Here is a 19482-nt window from a genome sequence, read left to right on the forward strand (position 1 = left end):
CCACATCTAATTTGAAGAAGGGGGTCAATACATATATGTGAATGAAACTCAACACAAATGATGGTAATAAAATGGAATTGTGAATATTATTGCTTACGCACATCAAATTGTCTTTTAGAGTAGCCTCGGGTTTTTTTGCAAGTCGCGTTGTAGGTGAACTCGTAAACGTAGTATCCACAGTAATCATTCCTGGGTTCCTGCCACAAGCACTTTACGAGAAATAGAGGTCAATCAAACTGATAAGGAAGCATTATAAATGGTATTGATGAAAGTAGCTAGAATCAACGGGATCGAGATGCGCGAAACTAGCTAGCTAGTACTACTTACTTTCGGGTATGTCCATCGCAGCTCCCCGAGCAGTCCCAGAGTTTGTGCGGTGAATATTTTCCAAACCCTGCGAGGCAAAGAAAACAAATACTTGATATCAGGAAATGAACAAAAAAATTTGATATGGTGCGATAATGATCGATTGAACTTACTTCTCGAGAATTTTAGTCATGTCCGCATAGTCCTCGGGAGATTTTCATCTCGAGTCTAAGACGGTTACTAGTCCCTGCTCAAGGCTTAATCTCTAGGAGAATATAATGGAACCTGCACACGCATGCATAACTCATCAATTACATTACTATAACCTCAAGCAATAAGGGAAACTGAATATGCACAAGATAGTAACACTCACTTGAAGTTGTAAGGAAAGAGTATTTTATCTTTGTTTTGATTTTGAAGCAACGATCATAGCAAGTTGGCCTCGGTGTCTTCGATATGAAATTTAACCGTATATTCATCTATGAGATTTGTGTTAATGAACCCAATATCATAGATTTCAGCTTTTCTCCATTCGACGATCTTCAATCTGCATAATATAGTGAGGATAATTATATATACATGCAATGAAAGAGCTGAGCTATATATATAGACTTAGTGACAGAAGTAGTACTCACAGACGGTAGCAAGTGACCGTTAATGTATCGAGGGCCTTTTGATTGAACCACTAGAAGAACTCCTTAAATGGAACAGACAACAGTTTAATTCCAACGAGGTCGTGCTCCTCTCTAACTCTTAGCGTCAAAGTATCCTTCCCCCCAGACTCTCTGCAGGTTTTCGTGTACCAATCATGAAATCTTCGCATCATCGTTGTTAGAGGACTTCCATCTTGATGAGAGGCTTCCCGTACTGGTATTTGTGTTCGTCCACCTCCATTGTATCATAATGTGCATTGTCGTGCAGGTAGTCTCCAAGATTGGTACCGGGAAAAATCACTGTATGATTAGCGACGATATCGCTAGACACCTTGAGCGAGGGGCATGATTGGTTCGCTTGTTCGCCAGCTTGGCAATTTTTTTCCTAGCTCGTTGTTCTGCTAACCTTCGATCACTGATAGTACTTCCCGACCGCTCCGCTTCGATATATGACCTTTCAATAATGCACTCATAGTTAGTTTTCGGCGGAGATGGTGGTGGTTTCTTGAGGGCATCGATAGTGCGCTTTGCTTTCACCGGATCTATCTTCTCCTTTGGAGGTGGATGTTTCTTAGCTCTTTGCGTTTCAAAGAACTCCCTCACTTGGGCTTGACAGATCTCCGCGTTTTCCTTCTCGGTCATCTCGTATGGTAACTTCTCTAGAGGCTTTAGAGATGGACTAAATCTGAATTGCCTCCCGCCTCTGGATGTACTGCTAGACACCGGAGCAGACGGAGCGGCTGCGGCTGTCTTCTTTCCTTGCTTACGAGGCGGAGCAGACAGAGCAGCCGGAGCGGTGTCGGCTCTCTTTCGACCTTGCTGACGAGGCAGACAAGGAGGCGGGCTGCTCGGGCACGCCGGCGTAGGAGGAGAAGGAGGCGGAGTGCCGCTGACGGTGTCCTGGACTAGGGGGTATTCACCACATCGTCTCCCGACCAAGTGCATCGGGCCGAGGACCCCATGGCGGTTCACTCATGGGTCACTTCGGGCAGCCCATGCCGCATACAAGGAGTATTTCACAAGATTTGGTGATCAAGACAAGGACTCCTCTCCACCCACGTATTCGACTAGGACTCTTGTTATCCTAGGCCTCTGGTACATTATATAAGCCGAGGCCAGGCTAGTCGATAGATTATTATGACATTATTCATCATACCCTCAGGTTTTAGACCACAACATATGATCTCGCGGTAGATCAACTCTGTACTTGATATTCCATCAATATAAACAAGAGCAGGACGTAGGGTTTTACCTCCATCAAGAGGGCCCAAACCTGGGTGAAACATCGTCTCCTTCGTTCCTGTTACCATTGTTCGGAGAATCCACAACTCGGGGCCCCTACCTCGAGATCTGCCGGTTTTGACACCGACAATGGTGCTTTTATTGAGAGATCCGCTGTGTGATCGGCAAAAGATCAATGGCTCACCTGCAGATCAATTACGAAGTCGGCGTCTTCGCCGCCGGCTCGACCGGTCACCTTGGCTTGACCAAGGACTGTGTCCTGTCTCCAATCGTCATGTTTGGACGAGGGCCTTCATCAAACATCAACTCCGATCTTTATTATGATCATGGAGGAATCATCCTTGGAGCTCGGGGGTCAACGTCAACATTGCCCTCGGGCGACCGTGCTATTCTTCCAGATAGCAAACTTGTATCCGCTGCCACCACCTCCTCGAGCATCGCTTTGATGATTCCTTTGGTGAAATTATGCGGAATTGAGTCTACAACAACCCTGTAAAATTTCGTCACGTTCCGATGGAGTAATATCCGCCAATCTCCGATATACCGGAACTCTGTCAAGTCTGGACGGGAATCAGGACGAGTTTAGGGCGTGGTGTTCAGAGCCCAGCTCGGATGTTAATTGGAAGATCCAATCGTTCAATAGCTGCAGAATTTCCATATCTACCACCTCTCAAAATTTCAACCCGATCCGACCGTTCAAACTCTGGGAACCTTCCGATTAGTGCATCCCTTTTCGGATCTGTTTTCTGCGCGAACACGAACCCGACCTGAGTTCATCTCTCTTCATGAACGAGATATTGGATAACCTTTTTGAAAAAAATCTTTTTCTAGGGTATTGTGTTTTGTTTTCGAACACATGCTTACAATTTTTGCTCCTTTTAGGAGGTAATCTTCACCGTCATGCTGGTGTCAAACCAGTCCGGCAATATTGATTCACGGCTGCCGACCTGCACTAGACACGTCGTTGCTTTGTTGAGCCGAGCTCAACTTCTTCGGATCATCATCTCGGAGAGCCGAACAAGAGTTCAGAATTACAAAGGATAAATCATCACCAACATCGCCATCCCATGGATCACACGGAGCAGGCACACCGACATCGCCGCACGGTCACTTCATCAAGCCAACATTGACCGCGTCACAAATTACGACCTGCGTCGGCATGGCCGCACTGTTGCTTCTTCAAGCCGATGTCCATCACGCCGAACTACTTCAACACCTCGGCTGACACGGCAGCTGCAATATCTCCTTACCGACCTGCTCCGTCACCTCAGCTGGACCTGGGGCTTCACATATCTTCATCAAACCTACTCCGCTGACTTCGGCATCACCAGCCGACCTGCTTCGACTCATCAGCTGACATGGAGGCTTCGACACCTCGGCTGGATCGGGGACTTTGCTATTTCTTCATCAACATACTACGGTGACTTCGGTGTCACCAGCCGACCAACTTCGTCACGAGCTAGCCCGGGGGCTTTGCCTCAGCGAGCCAACCTTTGCCAGCATCGTCATGTCGTCGCTTTATCGCTCATCAGGCAATGGGTGTGCGGATCGAGTCCCAATTTTGAGGGTCACCTTTCTTCGGATTGCTAAAAAACCAGGTGCTATTAATCCTAGTGTTTTTTGCTTGTTTGGGTTTATTTTTCCCGATGAACTATTACTCTGACTTGTTGCATCATCTGTACACAGGTCTATCAAATGGTGGCCGCATTAACGAGGTCGCATGGTGGTTCGGCTTTGCCACGCCTTTACCACATCACGCCGACGCCCTGCATCGACATTGACTTCGGCGCCAGGCCACATATCTTTAAATAAATTATTTTGCGTAAATTAATTACGCGAGGATTTTTATATATTTATATTATTATTGTTGGCTACACTATTTTACATATGTAGGTAATCGACTTCGACTGTGCACGGTCACTTCAGCAAGACGACGTCGTCGTCCCAATCAGCCAAAATCGGCTCGCGTGGTCACCTTGTTGGTCGAATTGCCATACCGTCATGTTCGGTTGCCTCAGAATTCGGCATCGCTTAGGGAGCTCTACCTCATTGAGTGTTCAGCACACAGGCCATATTTCTTTTATTACTCACTTTGCATAAATTATTAATCATGGATCCTTTTAAAAAAAATTATTATTATTATTACTATTATCTCTGGCTTGCACTATCTTCTGTGCACAGGTAAATGATCCGGATTGGGCAGCGCTGTCACCTCGGCGTATCGACATACCACGTCACCTCAGCTGGACTAGGGGCTTCGTCGTCACTTCATTAACCCACGCCGGGTACTTCGGCGTCACACAGCCGGCCTGCATCGGCCGTGCTATGTCGCCACTTCAGAGTGTCGAGCTCTTTGCTCTACCACCTCGGGATCGGCTTGGGGGCTGGGAGCTCATCCCGCCGTAAGCTCGGACCGCGTCATCAATACCGAGCACATCAACCAGCTAAGTCGCTTTCATGCTCAAAAACTTTTAGTTTTCAATTTTGTTCGGTTTAAGCATTATACTTTTTTGGCAAAAAGTTGTTTGTGAAAAACTTCCTTGTCAAAACTTTGTTTGTGACACACAAATTCAAATACCCTGTTTACTTGGGGGGTTCCTTTATGAAACTTTTCCTCTTGCATATGATTATACTTGTATGGCTTCGTTCCTTGTTCATGTATTACGCCACAATATGCACCATGTTGACTTAAGCGTTCCGCAAGCTGGGTTGCCTTACTCCTGTGTTTACCCCTATGTTCCCGATTGTTCGTCTAGCGAGTAAAGGGAGCACCTCTGCGATTGTCACTATCGGGTCATCTGAGCTTGGACCCCAGACTGGGTGAAGCCGAAAGCTAGAGCTCTTATTGTTTTCAATCATGGTCGGCACACAACGGAACTCATGAGTACAAAAATCTATTGCACAAGTCTCATAGTAACAATGAGCAACCGAAGAAAGGTATCGATGGGGGTACTATTTTCTTCGAAGATGCTGCTTACACTTCGTCAGTAATATAACATAAGTTCTCTAGGCGCGCTTTGTCTGTTACAGCCTTATGGCCTGATTGCCTGGTTATCGGAAGCACCGTCGATATTCTCGACAGGTGGAGTACATAAAACTTTTCGTCCCTTGACCGAAGAGGGAGAAGGCAACGGTCGGTTAAGACGCGTTTAAAAGTTCGGGTGAACACAGATATGATATAAGTACTTCGGTACATACAAGCATTATACATAAAATTCTTTTACCCAAGTTTACTGGGGGCTCTTAAATTTATATGAGCCGTTTTATAGCAAATGTGTTTTCTTTCTAGTCGTTTCAAAATCTTTTTCTATCACTCCTTTTTCGACGCGAGTGTGTGGTCAATAGCCGGATTGTCCATTTTCTCTCTAGTGACTGCTCGATTTAGTTCGTTAAACTGGTCCAACGAGCAGTACTCCGCCTTCGGGATAGGAGGTTGCAGTCATAGACTGACCCGCTTGAAGTCTTGAGATCGGATGTGTTATATTAATGCATGACAGAAGCACAAAAGTAAGATGAAATTTTGGATTGGCACCAAATGACTTAATTTAGTTCGGGCGTAAAGTTTTTACTGAAGTTTTTTGGTTTTTCAAGCCTATGGCACTTTTAAACTATTTGTTTTTTTCCATCATAAGTCTCATAGTGCAGCTGGACACCTTTAGAGATTCGGCACAAAAGTTCTCGGATATTGCTATATATGCATCGGTTTCGAATTGTGTCTTTGGTCAATAGTTGGGTTGCCCGGCTCCTGTGCTTGCCTCCTACGTTCCGCTTTGTTCGACTAGGTGTGCAAAGGGAGAACCACTACAATTGTGCTTCTAGCTCAAATGGTTAAGCATCTTAGTGGAGAAAGCCGAAAACTGACTGTCACAATGGGCGTAAACTGGTCAGCGACCCGTTGACGGTATCAAACTATAGATCGATACCAATTACCCCGTGTTAAACGATGGGCCTTTCATAACATTGGCCGAAGTGATAATGGCTAGAATTTGGTCAGTGCCGAACACTAACCGGGGGCTCGTAGCTAGCTTCCCCAGTTTAAAGCTCCTATGACTAAGTGAAAGTTATAAAGCCCGCATATCTGATTGCCTCGTTTCTGCTAACACAACCGCCTTCGGGCACCGAGACGTCGGCTAAGGGTTGTCCTGTTATTGCGGAAACACCCTGCGTAGCATCTACAAGGGGGTGGAAGCCGACGATGGGCCACTTTCAAGTGATAAACGGTCGCAACGGAATCAAAATAAATATATCATCGGTGTTCGTATTTTAGATACGAGGGCTACCTTCTGTAATCATCGTTATAAAGCCATAAGTATGCATCAATCTGACTTCAGATTTTGGCCAAGCTGGGTTGCCTGGCTCCTGCGCTTACCCCTACGTTCCCGATTGTTCAGCTAGGCGGTAAAGGGAGCACCCCTGTGATTGTTACTACCGGGTCATCCGAGTTAGTACCTCAGATTGGGTGAAGCCGAAAGCTAGCGATCTTAAAGGATATAATTGGTCGGCAACGACGGAAGTGAAAATTTAGGTTCGCTATGGACTACATAGTTCAGGAACTTTCCCCAAGCTACATCCTCAATATTTTCCTCCCACATTGATCGGAGGTGAGGTTTCATTATCATGATCAGCATGACAACCCAAAGAAAGGAACCGATAGTGAGACTATTTTCCTTGGATGATGTTTCTTACATTCAAAAGTAATATAACATATATCCCCGCATACCTTTGTTTATAAAACCATATGGCCGGATTGCCTTGTTTGTCGTAAAACTTTGCCCTTGGAAAGGCTTTATAAAGTAGGACAAACACTCATCGGCTTATGGCCGAGGAGGTTGAAGCTGATAGTCGGTCAACAAAGTTTTGTACAATGCGGATCCGAGCATTAATGATGTAATGTACTTGGATACATAGAATCATTACACATAATTTGTGATTTTACTCTGGATATCGATCCTTAATTCGGCCACTCGTGCCCGCATTAAGGCTCGGGGCTACTGGGCTTCGGGCTTATCATTCACTAATATTAAAGGGGTACATTGATCCCCTGGTCTGGTGTTGCCACCCGACTAGTGTCTCGGCGGCTACTGCATTGCCTATTCAATGCATAAAATTCAAAGTGCTCAGTGTTCAACATGACCGAACTATGGACAAGAGCGTCTTCGGACAACAATACATACCATCTGGGACTTATCCCGCATCAAGCTAATATATCACAGCGATTTCTCATGACCCTCTCTCAGGGGCCCGTCTGTCGATCATTATTTCTAATATATTACACTGCATTCCTATTCCTATGTATGCTGTCGAGCTTGGAGTTGATCCTCAGGCCGATTTTGCAAATTGACATGAGTCTCAGGGGCTACTAGGATCAACAATTTTATGTTTTCCTTCAGGTGCATCTCGGGTTTTAGACCGACACACACCTTGAGGGCTACTGGATATACATATACTGGCTATATATCTCGGTAGAAAATAAATTGCACCAATCAAAAATATTCACAAAAAATCAGCCCGCGGTCGGGATGGTGCACCACCTCAGAAGCAGTCCGGCATAAAGCTCGGGCGCTAGTGGATGGCTCCATAGAGGGCATTTCCAGCATTTAGCTCGGCTAAATTCGTTCAATCTTTTAAAAGACCGAGGTAGTTTACAAGACCTCGGACGCTGACCATCGTTGGAGCTCGGAAGTAGTCCGGCATAAAGCTCGGATTCGAATGGCTCGTTCCATAGAGAACTTTTCAGCGTTAAACTCAGATAACCCCCTTCAAACTTTTTCAAGCCAAGGTGATCTATGACACCTCGGATATAGTCCGGCGCTAGAGCTCGGATACAGTCCAGCGCTAGAGCTCGGATACAGTCCGGCGTTGGAGCTCGGATACATTCCGGTGTTGGAGCTTGGAAGCGGTCCGGCGTTGGTGCTCGGCTATAAAAAGATACCTCGAATGCAGTCCGACGATGGAGCTCGGATGCAAGAGAACCCTGCCGCATGACAAACACTTCAAACCCGAGGTGTGGCATAAAAATAAACCAGGCATTGATAAAGGCCAAAGACTTAAATGGCTCCTCGGATACCCGACGGGTGAGATCTTCAGATTTAGCTCGGCAATCCTCAAGATAGGAGATGAGAAGATTTGTTGAACCAGTTTTCAAGATCGACGACCGAAGACGAAGAACAGTTTGAAAGAACCAAGGAGCGTCCCCAACTTGAAGACCGGTTCAGGGGTTACTGATGGTGTCCTGGACTAGGGGGTACTCACCACATCGTCTCCCGAACAGGTGGATTGGGCCGAGGACCCCCATGGCGGTCCACTCATGGGCCACTTCGGGCAGCCCATGCCACATACAAGGAGTATTTTACAAGACTTGGTGATCAAGACAAGGACTCCTCTCCACCAACGTATTTGACTAGGAATCTTGTTATCCTAGGCCCTTGGTACATTATATAAGCCGAGGCCAGGCTAGTCGATAGATTATTATGACATTATTCATCATACCCTCAGGTTTTAGACCACAACATATGATCTCGCAGTAGATCAACTCTGTACTTGATATTTCATCAATATAAACAAGAGCAGGACGTAGGGTTTTACCTCCATCAAGAGGGCCCGAACCTGGGTAAAACATCGTCTCCTTTGTTCCTGTTACCATTGATCTAAGAATCCATAGCTCGGGACCCCCTACCCCGAGATCTGCCGGTTTTGACACCGACAGCCGCTACGCGCTGGAGAAGGAGGCGGAGTGCCCTAATCACTCGCCGGAGGAGGAGGCGGAGTGCCCTGACTTGCCGGAGGAGGAGGAGGAGGCGGAGGCATCCAGTTTGGAAGGTTGATGAGCTCCTTCCACCATAGACATGGAGTCTTCAGAGCAGAACCCAACCGAGTCTCCCCTTCACCGGTAGGGTGGTCAAGCTCGAGCTCATCAAATCCCTCCATTATTTCATCCACCATCACCCTAGCACATCCTTCTGGAATTGGCCGGAAGTGAAAAGTTGCGCCGGGTTCAGGAGGTGCAACAGAGCCGACAGCCGCCTTGACTTTGAAGTTCTGCCATTGCGTCACAAGGTGGCAATGTTGAGACTCCGTGATAGCATCCACGGGGTAGCTAGCAGGAGCCATGAAGACAGGATCCTGAAGCAGCTCGGTGGAAGCCACGCTGCTTCTCCATTGAGATGGCGGGGTGGCTTCGGCAGGTCGCTTGCTGTGAACTGCTTCTCGTTCCTCTAGCGCTTTTACCCTTGCATGCAGCGCCTGCAGTTGGGTCTGCTCCACTGCCCTCCTTCTCTCCTGGCCTTTGTAACCGCCTGCGTATGGAAACCCAGCCTTCTACGAAATGGAGCCTGGCGTGCCTCGTGTCCGTCCAGGGTGCTCAGGATTCCCGAGGGCCATTGTGAGCTCGTCGTTTTCTCTGTCGGGAACGAACGTCCCTTCCTGCGCTGCGGCGATATACTCCCGAAGCTTCATGACGGGTATTCACAGTTGCTCATTCATCCAAACGCACTTCCCTATTTCAGGGTCCAAGGTTTCGCCAACCCCGAAGAACCAAGTCCTTGAACGGTCTAGCCAGTTCAATGTCTCTGGTTCGACCCCTTTATCAAGCAGGTCATTCTCAGCCTTTGCCCACAACCGCCGGCTTTGAGGTAGCCAACTGACCCCGTGCGATGGTGATGCTCCTTCTTCACAGCATTTATCTTGTTTGTCGCTAACATCTTCTTACTCTTGTCCGATGTCTTGTGGGCCAAAAATGCGTCCTAGTGATCTCTGATCTTCTCAAACCGGCCGTTGAATTCTGGTGTCTTTTCTTTGTCGACAAACTTTGTTTTCAGCTCATTCTTCCACCTCCTGAGTAGATCTGCCATCTTCTTAAGAGCATGAGACTTGACCAATGGCTCTATAGCTGGCTTCTCCGGATCCTCCTCTGGCGGCAGGGTGAAATTTGCCTTCAGTGCGGTCCAAAGATCATCTTTCTGCCTATCGTTGACATAAGACACCTCAGGGTCTTCGTTCTTAGGCTTATACCATTGGTGGATGCTGATCGGGATCATGTCCCTAACAAGAACCCCGCACTGAGCAGAAAATGCCTCCTTGGTCCGGATGGGTTCAATCGGTTGGCCATCGCGCGCGATTGCTGTGATCGTGAACCTTTCATCCTGGCGCAACTTTTTCTTCGGGCCTCGTCTCGTTACCGAAGTGTTGCTCGATCTGGAGGGCTAGAAAAGAATAAAGAAGAGAGTTAATATGTGTACATACCAAAACAATTAATGCATCAATTAGCTATAGTCAGCATAGGCTTAATATATATATATATACCTAGCCGGACTCCGTTCGGTCACCGGAGCCATCATGACGGTGTCCTTCTTCCACCGGCATTCGGGCACCGGATCCTTCATAATGATGTCCTTCCTCCTCCATTGTTCTATAACCGTAGCCTGCTTCTTCACCTTGTCCTTCCAGACCATCGTTGAGATACGACAATACATCAGCTCCGGCTGCGATTATGTCCCCCAACACCTGATATGCTTCCTCATCTCGGCCGTGCTCCATAGTTTTTGCAAGTATTAGAACATGGCAATTATTATACAAACATGACAGATGGATATATTAGTGGCAAACATAGACCTAGCTAGCTAATCACAACAAGGAATCATATTAGTGGCCTCGACGCTTCTCTAGGGTTTGGGGTGGCCTCGGCAATGCTTCAAGGGTTCGGGGTGGCCTCAACGACAACGCTCTTTTAACTTGGTAAATTTGGGTGGCCTCGGCAGCGCTTCTAGGGTTTGGATCAACTTGTGCACATCCATAATGGGGGCATTCTTGATAAATCTGGACCCTCGACCCTCAACTGCTCCGCGATCCACGACCCTCGACCCTATTTCCCGACCCTCGACCCCCTCATGTCACGTTTGTCTAGTGTCAAAGGATTCAACAAAGCCATGTCTTCATCATTAGGCGAAAGTAACAGGCGCATGATGGTACGAAGTTCTGCAAAGTTGTTCTGGAACGGAGTCCCAGATAGGATAATTCGCTTTTTCGTACAAAGTTCAGCAAGAGCCTTCCGAATATCGCTATTTGGAAGGCCTTTGCATAACTTCGTACAAAAAAGCGAATTATCCTATCCGGGACTCCGTTCCAAAATAACTTTGCACAACTTCATACCATCATGCCCCGGTTACTTTCAGCTAATGATGAAGCCATGGATTTCTTCAATACTTTGACACTAGGCAACCTCTCGACCCATCGGCGATCCTCGACCCTCGACCGCTTGGACGATCCACGACCGTCTACCCTATTTCCTGATATGTCTCCAATGTATCTATAATTTTTGACTGCTCCATGCTATATTATCTACTATTTTGGACATTATTGGGCTTTATTTTCCACTTTTATATTATTTTTGGGACTAACCTATTAACCGGAGGCCCAGCCCAGAATTGATGTTTTTTTTGCCTTTTTTAGGGTTTCGAAGAAAAGGAATGTCGGATTTCGGGTTCCGACAGACCCTTAAGGTTCGAACTCTGGGGTGCACACGGAGATCTTTCCCCTACCGACTCGCGCTTCTATGGCTCGCAAGAAATCTAGGCTGGAAAGGAGAACACACAAAGGACACGAGGTTTATACTGGTTCGGGCCACGGATGTGGTGTAATACCCTACTCCAGTGTGTGGTTGATACGTCCATTTTGCATCATGCTTTTATATCGATATTTATTGCATTATGGACTGTTATTTCACTTTATGTCACAATACTTATGGCTATTCTCTCTTATTTTACAAGGTTTACATAAGGAGGGAGAATGCCGGCAGCTGGAATTCTGGTCTGGAAAAGGAGCAAATATTAGAGACCTATTCTGTGCAACTCCAAAAGTCCTGAAACTCAACGGAACGTCTTAAAATAAATAAAGAAAAATCCTTGCCAAAGATGAAGGCCAGGGGCCCACACCCTTCTCACGAGGGTGGGGGGCGCCCCCCTAGGGCGCGCCCCTACCTCGTGGGCCCCCTGGTGGCTCTCCGACGCCCATCTTCTCCTATATGAGGTCTTTCGATGAGAAAAAAATAAGAAGGAACTTTTCGGGATGAGACTCCGCCGCTACGAGGCGGAACCTTGGCGGATCCAATCTAGAGCTCCGGCAGGGCTGTTCTGCCGGGGAAACTTCCCTCCAGGAGGGGGAAATCATCGCCATCATCATCACCAACGCTCCTGTCATCGGAAGAGGGCAATCTCCATCAACATCTTCATCAGCACCATCTCATCTCGAAACCCTAGTTCATCTCTTGTATCCAATTCTTGTCTCCAAGTCCGGGATTGGTGCTAGTAGGTTGCTAGTAGTGTTAATTACTCCCTGTAGTTGATGCTAGTTGGTTTAATTGGTGGAAGATTATATGTTCAGATCCTATATGCATATTATTACCCCTCTGATTATGAACATGAATATGCTTTGTGAGTAATTACGTTCGTTCCTGAGGACAAGGGAGAAGTCTTGCTATTAGTAGTCACGTGCACGTGGTATTCGTTTGATATTTTGATAAGATGTATGTTGTCTAGCCTCTAGTGGTGTTATGTGAACGTCGACTACATAACACTTCACCATTATTTGGGCCTAGAGGAAGGCATTGGGAAGTAATAAGTAGATGATGGGTTGCTAGAGTGACAGAAGCTTAAACCCTAGTTTATGCGTTGCTTCGTAAGGGGCTGATTTGGATCCATATGTTTCATGCTATGGTTAGTTTTACCTTAATACTTTTGTTGTAGTTGAGGATGCTTGCAATAGAGGTTAATCATAAGTGGGATGCTTGTTCAAGTAAGAACAACACCCAAGCACCGGTCCACCCACATATCAAATTATCAAAGTATCGAACGCGAATCATATGAACGTGATGAAAACTAGCCTGACGATATTCCCATGTGTCCTCGGGAGCGCTTTTCCTATTATAAGAGTTTGTTCCGGCTTGTCCTTTGCTACAAAAGGATTGGGCCATCTTGCTGCACTTTATTTACTTTTGTTACTTATTGCTCGTTACAAATTATCCTATCACAAAACTATCTGTTACCACTTATTTCAGTACTTGCAGAGAATACCTTGCTGAAAACCGCTTATCATTTCCTTCTACTCCTCGTTGGGTTCGACACTCTTACTTATCAAAAGGACTACGATAGATCCACTATACTTGTGGGTCATCAAGACTCTTTTTTGGCGCCGTTGCCGGGGAGTGTAGCGCCTTTGGTAAGTGGAATTTGGTAAGGAAAAATTTATATTGTGTGCTGAAATTTACTGTCACTTGTTACTATGGAAAGTAATTCTCAGAGGGGCTTGTTCGGGGTATCTTCACCCCATCCAGTAGAGCAAAGAGTTGCTCCTCAACCTACTGAACCAATTGAAAATGAAACTCCTTTTGAATTTCCTACGGGTATGATGGAAAGACTGCTAGCTAACCCTTTTACAGGAGATGGAACAAAGCATCCTGATGAGCACTTAATATATGTGAATGAAGTTTGTGGATTATTTAAGCTTGCAGGTATACCCGATGATGTTGCTAAGAAGAAGGTCTTCCCTTTATCTTTGAAGGGAGACGCATTGATATGGTACAGGCTATGTGATGATATGAGATCATGGGACTATAAAAGATTGAAGTTGGAATTTCATCAAAAGTATTACCCTATGCATCTTGTTCATCGTGATCGCAATTATATATATATATATATATATATATATATAATTTCTGGCCTCGCGAAGGGGAAAGCATCGCTCAAGCTTGGGGGAGGCTTAAATCAATGTTATATTCATGCCCCAACCATGAGCTCTCAAGAGAAATGATTATTCCAAAATTTATATGCTCGGCTTTCTGATAACAATCGCACCATGCTCGATACTTCTTGTCCTGGCTCTATTATGATGAAGACTATTGGATTCAGATGGAATTTATTGGATAGAATTAAACACAACTCTGAATATTGGGACCTCGACGAAGGTAAGGAGTCAGGTATGACACCTAAGTTTGATTGTGTTAAATCTTTTATGGATACCGATATTTTCCATAAGTTTAGCACTAAATATGGACTTGACTCTGAGATAGTAGCTTCTTTCTGTGAATCTTTTGCTACTTATGTTGATCTCCCTAAGGAGAAGTGGTTTAAATATCATCCTCCCATAGAAGTAAAAGTAACTGCACCTATTAAAGTTGAAGAAAAGACTATCACTTATAATGATCCTATTGTTCCTACTTCTTATGTTGAGAAACCACCTTTCCCTGTTAGAATAAAGGATCATGCTAAAGCTTCAACTATTGTCTGTAAAAGCAATATTAGAACTTATACACCTCCTGAGCAAGTTAAAATAGAACCTAATATTGCTATTGTTAAAGATCTCTTGTCTGATAATATTGATGGGCATGTTATTCAGTTCGAAGGTGAAACTGCTAGAATTGCTAAACCTTGTGATAAAGATAAACATAGACCTGTGGTAGGCATGCCTGTTATTTCTGTTAAAATAGGAGATCATTGTTATCATGGCTTCTGTGATATGAGTGCTTGTGCTAGTGTTATACCGCATACTTTATACGAAGAAATTAAGAATGATGTTAAAATAGGAGATCATTGTTATCATGGCTTCTGTGAAATTGCACCTGTTGAGTTAGAAGATATTGATGTCATAATTAAACTTGCCAATAGAGGTACTATTTCACCAATTGGAATTGTTAGAGATGTTGAAGTCTTATGTGGGAAAACTAAATATCCTGCTGATTTTCTTGTTCTTACTTCTCCACAAGATAGCTTTTGTCCCATTATATTTGGTAGACCCTTCTTGAATATTGTCAATGCTCCCATAGATTGCACAAAGAATGTTGTTACTGTTGGCTTGGGTGATATGGTTCATGAGTTTAATTTCTCTAAATTTAGTAAACAACATCGTGAGGAAGAATTACCTAGTAAGGATGAAATTATTGGTCTTTCTTCTATTGGCCGTACCTCCTAGTGATCCTTTAGAACATTATTTGCTAGACCGTGAAAATGATATGTTCATGAATGAAAGAAGGGAAATAGATGAAGTATTCTTTAAACAGGAACCTATTTTGCAACACAATTTGCCTGTTGAAATTTTAGGGGATCCTCCTCCACCCAAGGGTGATCCCGTGTTTGAGCTTAAACCATTGCCTGATAATCTTAAATATGCTTATCTTGATGAAAAGAAGATATATCCTTTTATTATTAGTGCTAACCTTACAGAGCATGAAGAAGAAAGATTATTGAAAACCCTAAAGAAGCATCGTGCTGCTATTGGATATACTCTTGATGATCTTAAGGGCATTAGTCCCACTCTATGTCAACATAAAATAAATTTGGAAGCAGATGCCAAACCATTTCGTGATCCTCAACGACGTCTGAATCCTAAAATGAAAGAAGTGGTAAGAAAAGAAATACTAAAGCTTTTGGAGGCAGGTATAATCTATCCCGTTGGTGATAGTGAGTGGGTAAGTCCTGTCCATTGTGTCCCTAAGAAGGGAGGTATTACTGTTGTTCCTAATGATAAAGATGAATTGATTCCACAAAGAATTATCACAGGTTATAGGATGGTAATTGATTTCCGCAAATTAAATAAAGCTACTAAGAAAGATCATTACCCCTTACCTTTTATTGATCAAATGCTAGAAAGATTATGCAAACATACACACTATTGCTTTCTAGATGGTTATTCTGGTTTCTCTCAAATACCTGTGTTGGCTAGAGATCAATCAAAGACTACTTTTACATGCCCTTTTGGTACTTTTGCTTATAGACGTATGCCTTTTGGTTTATGTAATGCACCTGCTGTCTTTCAAAGGTGCATGATGGCTATATTCTCTGACTTTTGTGAAAAGATTTGTGAGGCTTTCATGGATGATTTTTCCGTCTATGGTTCCTCTTTTGATGATTGCTTGAGAAATCTTGATCGAGTTTTGCAGAGATGTGAAGAAACTAATCTTGTCTTGAATTGGGAAAAGTGCCACTTTATGGTTAATGAAGGTATTGTCTTGGGGCATAAAGTTTCTGAAAGAGGTATTGAAGTTGATAAAGCCAAGGTTGATGCTATTGAAAGACGCCATGTCCCAAAGACGTCAAAGGTATAAGAAGTTTCCTTGGTCACGCCGGATTTTACAGGAGGTTCATTAAGGACTTCTCAAAAATTTCTCGGCCTCTGACTAATTTATTGCAAAAAGATATACCATTTGTCTTTGATGATGATTGTGTAGAAGCATTTGAAATACTTAAGAAAGCATTAGTCTCTGCACCTGTTGTTCAGCCACCTGATTGGAATTTACCCTTTGAAATTATGTGTGATGCTAGTGATTATGCTGTAGGTGCTGTTCTAGGGCAAAGAGTTGATAGGAAATTAAATGTTATTCATTATGCTAGTAAGACTCTAGACAATGCTAAAAGAAATTATGCTACTACTGAAAAAGAACTTTTAGCAGTTGTCTTTGCTTGTGATAAGTTCAGATCTTATATTGTTGATTCTAAAGTAACTATTCACACTGATCATGCTGATATTAAATATCTTATGGAAAAGAAAGATGCTAAACCTAGACTTATTAGATGGGTTCTCTTGCTACAAGAATTTGATTTGAATATTGTTGATAGAAAGGGAGCTGAGAACCCCGTTGCAGACAACTTGTCTAGGTTAGAAAATATTCTTGATGACCCACTACCTATTAATGATAGCTTTCCCGATGAACAATTAAATGTTATAAGTACTTCTCGTAGTACCCCTTGGTATGCTGATTATGCTAATTATATTGTTGCTAAGTTTATACCACCTAGCTTCACATACCAGCAAAAGAAGAAGTTTTTCTAGGATTTAAGACATTACTTTTGGGATGATCCACATCTTTATAAAGTAGGAGTAGATGGTGTTATTAGACGTTGTGTACCTGAGCATGAATAGGAACAGATCCTACGCAAGTGCCACTCCGAGTCTTATGGAGGACACCACGCTGGAGATAGAACTGCACATAAGGTATTGCAATCTGGTTTTTATTGGCCTACTCTTTTCAAGGATGCCCGTAAGTTTGTCTTGTCTTGTGATGAATGTCAAAGAGTTGGTAATATTAGTAGACGTCAAGAAATGCCTATGAATTATTCTATTGTTATTGAACCGTTTGATGTTTGGGGCTTTTATTATATGGGACCTTTTCCTGCCTCTAATGGATACACACATATTCTAGTTGCTGTTGATTACGTTACTAAGTGGGTAGAAGCTATTCCAACTAGTAGTGCTGATCATAACACTTCTATTAAAATGCTTAAGGAAGTTATTTTTCCGAGGTTTGGAGTCCCTAGATATTTAATGACTGATGGTGGTTCACACTTTATTAATGGTGCTCTCCGTAAAATGCTTGCTAAATATGACGTTAATCATAGAATTGCATCTCCTTATCACCCTTAGTCTAGTGGTCAAGTAGAGTTGAGCAATAGAGAGCTCAAATTAATTTTGCAAAAGACTGTTAATAGGTCTAGAAAGAATTGGTCCAAGAAACTTGATGATGCATTATGGGCTTATAGAACTGCATACAAAAATCCTATGGGTATGTCTTCGTATAAAATGGTTTATGGAAAAGCATGTCACTTACCTCTCGAACTAGAACATACGGCATATTGGGCTATTAAAGAGCTCAACTATGATTTTAAACTTGCCGGTGAGAAGAGGTTATTTGATATTAGCTCACTTGATGAATGGAGAACCCAAGCTTATGAAAATGCCAAGTTGTTTAAAGAAAAAGTTAAAAGATGGCATGATAAAAGGATACAAAAGAGTGAGTTTAATGTAGGTGATTATGTATTGCTATATAACTCTCGTTTAAGATTTTTTGCAGGAAAACTTCTCTCTAAATGGGAAGGCCCCTATGTTATCGAAGAGGTTTATCGTTCCGGTGCCATAAAAATCAACAACTTCGAGGGCACAAATCCGAAGGTGGTAAACGGCCAAAGAATCAAACATTATATCTCAAGTAATCTCATAAATGTTGAAACCAATATTACTGAAACCATAACCCCGGAGGAATACATAAGGAACACTTTCCGGAACATTTCAGACTCCGAAAAGGAATAGGTATGTGGTACGGTAAGTAAACCGACTCCAAAACAATTTTTAAGGCAATATTTCTCGGTTTTGGAATATTTAGAAAAATAGAAAAATAAGTAGCAGTCCGGGAAGGACACGAGGGCCCCATGAGGGTGGTGGGCGCGCCCCCTACCTCGTGAGCACCTTGTGTGCCCTCCGGACTCCGTTTTCTTGCACGATACGTATTTTGGTTGGTAAAAAATCATTATATATTCTCCCAAAGGTTTTGACTCCCGTATCACGCAATTATCCTCTGTTTTCGTTCGAGCTGTCCCGTTGCAGATTAAATCAACATGTCTTCCCAGGATTCAGAAGGAGAAAGCTATGTAGATGATTACTTAGCAAATCCCAAGGTCTATGGAGATGTGGAACACGATGGTTGGACCACAGAGGAAGAGGAGGACTATGAACCCAAGGGGAAGGAGGAGACGAGCTCAGATGAAGATGAAGCCCCATTGCTCAACCTGGGGACATGCACGCGGAGTTCAAAAAGTCAAGTCTCCCTGATAGGGTAAAGAAACCCAAGTTCGAATTTATCCATTTTCGTCTCTTGCAGGAAAATAAGCAGGACCTATGCAAAAAGATATTAACCCTGGAGTGGGAGATTGATGATCTGAGGGATCAAAATGCCGTCCTCAAGCGCAAATTAAGGGAGAAGCCTAAGCCATCAACTAAGCCTGCATCATCAACAACACCTCCACCTTCTTCACCGACAAAGGAGACATAATCACATGGGTATGGGCACTCCCCTTGGCAGCTGCCAAGCTTGGGGGAGGTGCCCCGGTATCGTATCACAATCAAAACTCCTATATTTATCTTTTTCTTAGTTCGATCTTATTAGTAGTATCTTGATCTAGTAGAATAAAGTTTATGGCATGATCTAGTTTTGAGTTTGGTTTATGATCTCTCTTTGTAATCGAGTCCGTGAGCTATATATAATAAAGATTAGTGTTGAGTCAAGGGCTTGATTATTTTGCCATGATCTTGGGTGAATAAAAGAAAAGAGAAAAGAACAAAAAGAAACAAAGAGTTCATATTGATCTTATTGAGAGTAATGACTTCACATAGAAAGAGTATGATGATTAAAAGTTGTTGGGAGTTGGCAGACATAGCTTTGGTCATTGTTGCAATTAATAGGAAGTAATAAGGAAAGAGAGGTTTCACATATAGATATATTATCATTGACATCTTTTATGAT

This window comes from Triticum urartu, chromosome 7A, assembly GCF_056163025.1.
Source record: "Triticum urartu cultivar PI428250 chromosome 7A, HENAU_Tu73, whole genome shotgun sequence".
Lineage (NCBI taxonomy): Eukaryota > Viridiplantae > Streptophyta > Magnoliopsida > Poales > Poaceae > Triticum > Triticum urartu.